The 9,920-nt window shown below is 36.2% G+C and overlaps 1 pseudogene; it reads right to left on the bottom strand.

The window, feature by feature from the left end:
* Positions 1-647: 647 nt before the first annotated feature.
* LOC121212003 (zinc finger protein AZF3-like) lies at positions 648-1,230 on the bottom strand (annotated as a pseudogene).
* Positions 1,231-9,920: the final 8,690 nt, after the last annotated feature.

Genomic DNA, 9,920 nt, shown 5'->3' with positions numbered 1-9,920 from the left:
AAGAACATGGATTAAATTTATCACTTTAGAAATAATACAAGACTAATAGTATAATTTAACCAAATATATTAACTCTTACAATTTAGTTTAGACTAAAATTTTAAAATTCAAAAAAAAATATAAAATATATTTAATCAAATTAATATACAAGCAGTATATCTACAAGTTATGCAAAGTAGACGGCGAGAATTTGACCAATAAAAAACTGGGGACTCGGTGAATCCAAATATGCATTGTATTAGCATTGATTGAATCAATACGGAAGTGATGATGATGAAGAAGAAAGTATCAGATCAAAAGCCACCACTAACTCAATCACTTTCCCACACGAAACAGCATGTATATGCGGAAAGAAATGAATCACAAATCAACTTATAGCCGCCCCATCACGTACACCCCCACTTCATGCTATCTTCCTAACCACAACCATTCGACCCAAAATGACTTTGTAAACTAAATATTATTAATTACGACAACCAAACAATAACACATGCAACATACACCTCATCTCTATGGGCTGTTATTAGCCTTTAGCTACTAAAAAAAAAAAAAAAAAATGTTGAGTACTTCTGGCCTAACATTAGTACTTCAATTTTGGGGGCCTCTGGCTCAAGAACATGGTTTTTATAGGGGGGCTTCAACCATCATCACCGCCGGAAAAAAAAAATTAGCGGTGAGAATGCAGAAACCCGGTATATCAGATCAAAGTCCCGGTGGGTGGTATTGGTTGAGGTTGAACTCCTCCTTCAGATGTAATGCTACCGGTATTCGCTGCCCCACCTTCATAGTGGCATCGCTTATGGCCTCCCAAGGCCTGGCCAGAGGGAAGCTTTTGTGACAGATTGAACACTCGTGGGACTACCGCTTGGTTTGATCCAACGGCTGATAAGGTCGTTGGCGTTGGTGGTCATCGTTGCCTCCTGAAAGTTTACGGTGCTGCTTTGTGCCACCCAAGCCTGGTAAGAATTGGCCTGTTGCAAACGCTGCACTACTAGGTGCCAAGTTTTGGTGAGTCAAAGTAGTGGAGGTCGTTCGAGGAGCACCGCCGCGTGCTAACATAATAAGGCAGAGAGCGACGTATTCTTCCTCGGTGGGAACATGGTCATCGTCCAAGCGTGGTCGCTTGGAACGCTTACGCTTGGTGAAGGAATCGAGGCAGTGTAAATTGGTATCTTGGAAGTGAAAAGGAGCAGCAGCGTTTGTTGGGGAGTTAAGAGCTTCTAAAGCCATCTGATTAAGCACTGAAAATGAGCCAAGGTTTTCAAAAAGCAAAGAAGAAATTGAGAGTTTGGAAGAGTGAGTGAGAGTGAAGGGGATTTTATAAGGGAAGGGAAGGGAAGGGAAGTTGCGTGGCTAGTGTGAATTGATGAGAAATGTGAAAGTAAAGCTTTTAGTTGATTTATTAAAATAAAATTACACAAGTAGTTGGGTTAGCTATATTCCGCACGAGGGTGGAAAAAGCAAATAGAAAAGCGAGTGAGTTTGGTCTACTTGGTGGCGTCGGTCAAATAAAAGCCTTCCGAGTTTGAAGTAGTATAGGTGGGCCCTTCTCCATTTAAGCGAGTGATACAAGAAGCAAGACGGCTACCAAGTCAAATATCTCCCTTTAAGAGTTGAAAACCAAACGCCGCCTTTTTTTTTTTTTTTGTCTCTAGGGTTAGTTTATTGCTTTTGAAACCTGTTTTTAAAAATGGTTGTGAAAAAATAATTTTTGAGAATATATTTTAAAAGTTTAGTTAATATTTAAGTGTTTAATTTTGTTGCATGAAAATATTTTTGAGAAATAAAATATCTATTTTAGATATGTGTTATAAACTAATAAATATGAATTTAAATAATATTTAAATAATTTATAATAGAAAAGTAATTACATATCCAATATAAATATTATATAAAATATATTATAAAGTTTAAAATTATATTTTATTCTTAAAAGTGCTTTTGCCAAAAGTATAAGTTCAAGGGCGAGGCCAAAACAATTTTTTAGGATGAGCCGAATGAAATTTTAATTTTTATAGTATATATCTTTATAATTTTTAAATAATTAAATTAAATTTTTATAATTTTAAAGGGGTCTAAGTATAATTTTAACTTTATTAATTTAAAATTTTAAAAAAAATTTAGAGGGCCTAAATAATAATTTTTTATTTTAGGGGGGTCGGGGCCCATACCACCCCCCTTAAAATCGCCTCTGTATAAGCTATAAAAATTTTTTTTTGCTTTTGAGTTCAAAAGTACTTGTCAAAAATAATTCCGACTTAAAAGTTATTTGTTTAATACTACTTATGGCTCTAATACTTTTGAGAAGCAATACTAAACTAAGCTTAACAGTGTTTAAATTTTTTTATTAAATTTATTAATAATCCTTAATTTAATGTTAAGATAAATTGCAACTAAGGTAATTAAATTGTTAGTATATTTACCTAATGTATCTCAACATTTTTAAAAACTTAAAAAAGAGAAATCTTTATATTAGTTAACTAGCTATAAAAAAAATTATAAATGTTTATTTAAATTTATTTTTTTAGCCTTTAGAGAGCAAATTATCTATTAATCTATCATAATAAATCTCGTATAAGATTCTTTTTCAATTAATAAAATATGTAAACCATTTAATTTTTTGTGAGACATTGTTAATCTTAAGTAAGATTTTATCAATTTTAGTTTTAAGAAATTTTCTCGGTTGATTCAACATAAACATGAATAGTTAACATTATACACATTTGGAAAGGAATAAACTCTTTACATATAATTATGTCAATTGAGTGTCATTTTCCAATTTGATAGTTTCTTTCAAAATATTCAATTTTAGAACAAATCTAATCCAACAATATTTATATGACTTCCATGTTTCAAAGAATTTTCAAGATTAAGACAATATACTTTCAAATTTTCATAATCTAATGACTTTATTTTTTCTATATTCAATAAAAAAACCAAAAATATATTTATATATTTTAAATTATTCAAATCTATTTTAGAGAGAAAAAATGCTTAATCTACTATGTATAAAAAATAATCAATTCTAAAATATTCTTGAGGAGCTTTTATCGTTTCATTATCAACATTTTTATCAAATCGCTTATTTCTATGAATAATACATTTTTCACGTAATTTAGATTCTATTTCTCAATAGTTATTTTTTTAGCACACATCATAGCATTGTGGAATCTGTTGAAAAATATGAAAATGAGGAATAAGCGCCGAAGGGAGTTCCCACTCCCTAGCTAATTGGGACAGTCAAGACTTTTTCTATATTAGTGTTGTTTTATTGAATTAAAATAATTTTTGTGTTAATTATGTGGAATGTATCTAGCCCATCAATGAATATCATATCACTTGAGGAAACATATTTGGAAGATTGAATCGGATCGGATCAACCTTATGTAATCCATTAGATCATGAATATAAGATTGGATAGGATTGGACTGGAGTATGCATTTTTAGCTGCCAAGAGTCCATGTTGACCTTGTTCATTATTATTATATGGTACTCAACTTATAATGTGGTTGTTTTTACAGGGATTGTAATAGATTTTATTTATTTGTGGAGCTTGAAATATTATAGTTACGACTTCCCTAACATGTTTGTGACAATGATTTTTTTAAGAGTCAGACTCAGTATATGATTTTATAGAATTTTTCATCTTTTCACTAAAGAAGAAAATAATTTGTTAGAGTTGAGTAACTCGAACCCTTGTTAAAATAAAATCCAGTGGTAAAATAAAATAAAATAAAAATCTATATAGAACTATACTTCTTTTATTTTACATTGATTAGAATAATGTTTTTCAACCTTACTACACTTTATCTATTTGACATTGATTAGAATAAGGTTTTTCAACTTATAAATAGATATAGTCTAAAATCTTCTTATATCAATCGAATTTGACATTAGTGAATTTTTTTTCCTTTCCCTGTGGTTTTTCCCAAAAAGGGTTTTCCATGTAAAATTTATGTGCTTTATTTTTCTTTTTATTATTGTTTTGCTATCATTCTATATTTTCATTATCGACGTTAGTTCTAAAAACTGGTATCAGAACTTTTTTGGGTTACTTGTCTTGATCACGGTAATGAAAACATTGAAGTATGATATTTCACTGTTAGATTGCAACACCAAATTCACATTGTGGCAGATCAAGATACAGGCAGTTCTTGTGCAAATGGGTTTGGAGGATGCCTACTGGGGATAGATAAGATGCCTTTGGCATTGACGGAGGAAGAGAAAAAGTGTAAAGATAGAAAGACTTTAACACAATTACATTTGCATTTGTTGAATGAAATTCTATAGGACGTGATGAAGGAGAAGACTGCCGCTACATTATGGGAAAACTGTAGCAACTATGCATGTCAAAAAACTAGCAAGTTGCATATAAAGCAGCGTCTTTATGCTCATCGTTTGGAGGAAGGTGTGTCTGTGCACGAACACTTAATTGTGTTTAAAGAAATTCTCTCAGACCTAGAGGCCATTGAGGTTCAGTATGATAAAAAATATTTAGGTTTAATTCTACTTTGTTCGTTGCCTCTTCTTATTCAACCTTTAGAGATACGATTTTGTATAGCCGCGAATCTTTCACAGTTGGTGAAGTCCATGCTTCTTTAACCTCGTATGACAAGATGAAACATCTTGTGGTTGGATCCGACTCTCATGTAGAGGATTTCATTATTTGTGGGAGACAAGAACAAAATACTGATGATAATTGCAGGAGGACAAATACAAATGAATGAAATCCTCGCAGTAAATCTAAAGGTAGATCAAGATCTTCAAATAGAGGTAAAACCTATAAATTCTGTAAGAAGAAAGGGAACATTAAATTTGAGTGCTATAAGTTACAGAATAAGAGAAAAAGAGAGGCTGTGAATCAAAAGGGAAAACAACCAAAACATATGGTGAAGCTGATGTTGTAAAAAACTACAATGATGTGAACTCCTAGTTGCTTCTACCGACAACTCTAAAGTGAGCGAGGAGTGAATCCTCAATTCTGGTTGCACATTCCATATAAGTCTCAATTGGGATTGGTTTGCAACATATGAAATAGTGTCTGAAAGTGTTGTTTTGATGGAAAATACTGCTTCATGTAAAATCGTAGGTATTGGCATGATTAAAATTAAGATGTTCGATGGAGTCGTTAGAACACTTAGTGGCGTACAACATGTACCAAAATTGAAGAGAAATTTGATTTCGTTGAGTACTCTTGATTCAAAAAAGCACAAGTACACAACTGGAAGTGGGGTTCTAAAGATTAGCAAAAGTTCCTTCGTTGTGATGAAAGAGTAGAGAAAGACTGCCAAGTTATATGTTTTGCAAGGTTTTCCTGTTACTGGTAATGCAGCCGTCGCTTCCTCTTCTTTGTCAGATGATGGTGTTACTAGACTTGGCATATGCATATAGGGCATGTGAGTGAGAACGACATGACAAATTAAGCAAAAGAGACTTTTGATGGACAAGCATTAGAAAACTGAAGTTCTGTGAGCACTGCGTTTTGGGAAGTAAAGAGAGTTGTGTGACAGCCCAAAGTTGACCCTAGTCGGGAAGTGGTTTCGGGACCGCTAAACCGAGTCACCGAAATGTTTGAATGTGATACTTATTGTGTAGAATATGTAATTATGAATGTGTGAAAATTTCAAGCTTCAATTTGGTTGATTTCATGTGAATTTAGTCAATAGGACTTATGTGAGAAAATTCTAAAATGTGATAGGTCAATGTGTGAGGACCTATTAGTGCATGTGGACAAAGGGGGGGACTTGCATGTCAAATTCCCCCCCTAATGAGTAGTGGCCGGCCATGACAAGGAAGGATGGGTAAAACATGTCATGAAACATGTTTTGTTAGTGGAAGAATAAAATAAGGAGTATGGGTAATAAAGAAATGGAAAACAAAAGAAAAAAAATGTGTGTGTAGTGTTTGTCCCCCATTGCCGTGAGCTAAAGAAGAGAAAGGGGGGAATTTTGTTCATCCTTTTCTCATCTTCATGCTTGCCAAAAACTAGAAAGAAAAACAAAGAAAAATTTTCTCATCCTTTGGTTCATCCTTGGCCAAAAATTTTAAGGAGGAAAGAAGAAGAAATGTGAAGAGATTCGGTCATGCATGTAGCTAGCTAAGGTATGTTTGATGATGTTCCATGAGAGGCATGCATGTTTTAGTTGTTAGCTTGAGTTCTACCTAACCCATGGTCTAAATCTTGCTATGTGATGGAAATGGCACTTGACCATGGATGAATCATTCTTGGTTGATGTTTGATGTTGTGGTGATGAGGCATGAGGATGAGTTAAGATTCGGCCTAGGTGGAGGTTGTGTTAATGCCATTGCATGCAAAATATGAAGCTTGTTAATGATGCATGTGATGATGGCTTGATGATTCTTGAACCTCCTTTTTAGCATTTTTTTTGTGAGAGCACATATGTGCATTGGTTGCTAAATGGAGAAGAATCGGCTAGCAAGATGTGTGCTAAGGCCGAATGTAACTTTGCATGTTAATGAGCAATGCATGTGTTAAATTGATGAAAAGGGGGAGGATGCTTTACTAGTGTGTATATGTGTGTATTAAGTGTTGAAATCGACCCCAAAAATGGACATGCATATTCGGCCAAGGGCAAAGAAATTAGCTAATATGTTGTGTTGATGCATGATTTTTGCATGTATGAGACTTTAATGTCTAATGTATAAATATGGGCTAAGTGCCTTGTGTTCATCTTTTGATGCCTAAATGATGAAATCAATTTATTTGTTTGATTAAGCTCAAGAGCAAAGGGGAAATAAAACCGATAAAGGGAAGGAAAAAGTGGTTGAATAGCTAGCGGAATCGTTCGACAACACCCGAGGTAAGTTCTTGAGTAAGAGAGCTTAAATTTCGATGTGATTAAATCATGCTCTATGTGTGGCTATTGAGCCGAATGTGCAAGGACAATATGTGCCTTTGTTTGAGTTTCGTAAACGAAAATGAATATGAATGTACCATGAATTATTGTTAGATGTGCATGATTAATTGAATGCTGTCCGGGCTAAGTCCCGAAGGCTTTGTGCTAAGCGAATATATCCAGACTAAGATCCGAAGGCCTTTGTGCGAGATACTAAATCCGGGTTAAGTCCCGAGGGCATTCGTGCGAGTTATTAAAGCCGGGTTAAGTCCCGAAGGCATTCGTCGAGTTGTTAAATCCGGGTTACGTCCCGAAGGCATGGTGTGAGTTACTAAAACCGGGCTATGTCCCGAAGGCATTTGAACGAGGAGCTATATCCGGTTAAATCCCGAAGGTACGTGAATTGGTAACGAATGAGCTTGCTGTAAAATTCCAGCGAATACTCGAAAAACATCCCAATATGGGGATATGATACGTATGTGTTGAATTAAATCGAGCCCTTACAAATAAATGTTCGCTCAGTTGATAAACGAGCTATCGGCCTTCGGCTAAGTTAGTCTATTGTGTATGTGCATAAGGGTTGTTAATGTTGTGAAGCAAGTTTAATATCGATAAATTGCGTATTATGAAATATTCCGTTTAGCTAAATGTGTGATATTCTTTGTTTATGCTGGAATTCCTTGCTCAAACTTACTAAGCATAAATTGCTTACTCGTTACATTGCTCCTCTGTTTTATAGATTTTTGGTTCTCCAGCTATCGGACTCGGGATCTTGAAGTCGAAGTCGCCCACACTATCAAAGGCTCTTTTGGGTACTATTTTGGTTGAATTTTGTTATGGCATGTATAGGACTACCCATTGTTGTCTTTCGAGTACTTTATGAAATGTATAAGTGTACAGCCATGCGAAAATGGCTTGTAGAAGTGGAGTATGGCATTAGACCATTCGTATTATGAATGTATAGATGGTTTCATGATGTAACTATGTTGGAATGGAAGTGTTGAGCAAATGATCAGCCACTAGAATGGCTAAGTATGATCATATGTGGGCTTATGTATGACAAGGCCCTAGTTGGTCCATGAAACCCCAAATTAGGTAAGGTTCACTTTGAAAACAGAAGCTGATAGCAGCAGTGGTGTGGATTGGAAAAATCACAAGAATTCGTAGGAGTGGAATTAAATAGTGAATAAATTATGTAATCGAACCTTGATGAATCTACTTTCATATGGAAGTAACGAAACAATTATAGGAACAGTACAGAAAGAGATATTCGGGTTCTTGTGGAACAGGGCCAGAACAGTTTCTGGATTCACTGTTCCGCCTTTGGAAATTCACTATAAATTGACCAGAGATAATTAGGGGTCATACCATATATGTATGGATTTCTCTCTGAGTCTAGTTTCCATAGAAACAAACGGCATCAGTATTGAAGCTCTGTGCAGAGAGATATCCCAGTCGTAATGGGAAAAGGTCAGTGTAGTCGACCCCTGTAACATGGGAGACTTTGACTAATAAACTGTACTAATTGGCCCGACCAAAAATTCTAGAAAAAAATCCATAGGTGGGGACATGAGTCTAGTTTCAGGGAAAAATCACAAAACTGATTTTTGAGTTGTGAAACTCAAGATATGATTTTTGAAGCGACTAGTACTCAGACTGGGCAGTGTCTGGAAAAATTTTTCAAAGTTTGTTAACATCTCGTGTCCGACTCCGGTGTCGGTCTCGGGTTCGGGGTGTTACATTTTATTGGTATCAGAGCTACGGTTTAGTCGATTCTAGGACTACCGTAATGTTTTGGGTCTAGCTATACATGCCATTTTATGTGATTACTTGATAGTGTGGTGATTTCTGACAATCGTAAATGTGTTTATTTATAGTAATGGATCCCGATCGTGACCGAGAAGTAGCTGATGATCTTGAGAGTGTAGCGCCTGCTCCCGCACAAGGGACAGTGCCGGCGACTCTCAACCTAATGCTAGTAATCAGAATGATGAAGCTAGACAAGCATTCTATAGCGTGATGAATGATTGATTTAACCAATACATTCGAACTAATATGGCTGTTCCACAACCTCCATTCCCGACAAATACTACCCCCGCACCTACAATACCACCGGTAACGGACCAAATAAGGTCAAATAAGCCCCCAGTTGACAGAATCCGAAAACATGGGGCTACTGAATTTAAGGCTATGGATAGCGATGACGCCGAGCAAGCTGAATTTTGGCTGGACAACACTATCCGGGTACTCGATGAGCTATCTTGTACACCCGATGAATGCCTAAAGTGTGCTATCTCCTTGCTACGTGATTCTGCCTACTATTGGTGGAGTACTCTGACTTCTATTGTGCCCCGAGAGCAAGTAACTTGGGAGTTTTTCCAAACTGAGTTTCGGAAAAAGTATATCAGTCAGAGATTTGTTGATCAAAAACGGAAGGAATTTCTTGAGCTTAAGCAAGGCTCCATGTCGGTTACTGATTACGAGCGAAAATTTGTTAGACTTAGAAAATACGCTCGGGAATGTGTTTCGTCCGAAGCTATTATGTGTAAACGCTTCGAGGATGGGCTGAATGAAGATATAAAATGTTCGTTGGCGTTCTTGAAATACAAGAGTTCGTGGTACTTGTTGAACGAGCTTGTAAAGCCGAAGAGCTTAGAAAAGAAAAGCAAAGAGTTGATGAGGGAACTGGAGAGTTTCGTAAAAGATCCTCGGGAGGTCTCTTCAACAGACATCGAAGAGATTTCGAGATGATGCGGGCCAGTTTAGAGGCACTTCGGGCCTTTTTGGACGAGATCGTGATCGACCCCCTGTGGGTACACGAGGCACTTCGGTCGCCAGTGTTGGGAATGAACGTCGAGACAGGACGAAATGCCGATATTGCGGTAAATGGCATTCGGGGAGTTGTAGATTTCCTGACCGCTCCTGTTACAAATGCGGATCAGTGGACCACTTCATTAAAGATTGCCCGAGGTTGTCGGGGCAGAATGCAAATCAGAGTGGGAGACCGGGTGCTACCACTGCTCGAGGTAGACCATCTGGAAATATGGGCAATGCTGGTGGTGG

This window comes from Gossypium hirsutum, chromosome A01 (assembly GCF_007990345.1).
Source record: "Gossypium hirsutum isolate 1008001.06 chromosome A01, Gossypium_hirsutum_v2.1, whole genome shotgun sequence".
In the NCBI taxonomy this organism is placed as follows: domain Eukaryota; kingdom Viridiplantae; phylum Streptophyta; class Magnoliopsida; order Malvales; family Malvaceae; genus Gossypium; species Gossypium hirsutum.
The sequence above is the reverse complement of the archived record's forward strand: the minus strand, read 5'-3'. Positions and strand labels throughout refer to the sequence as shown.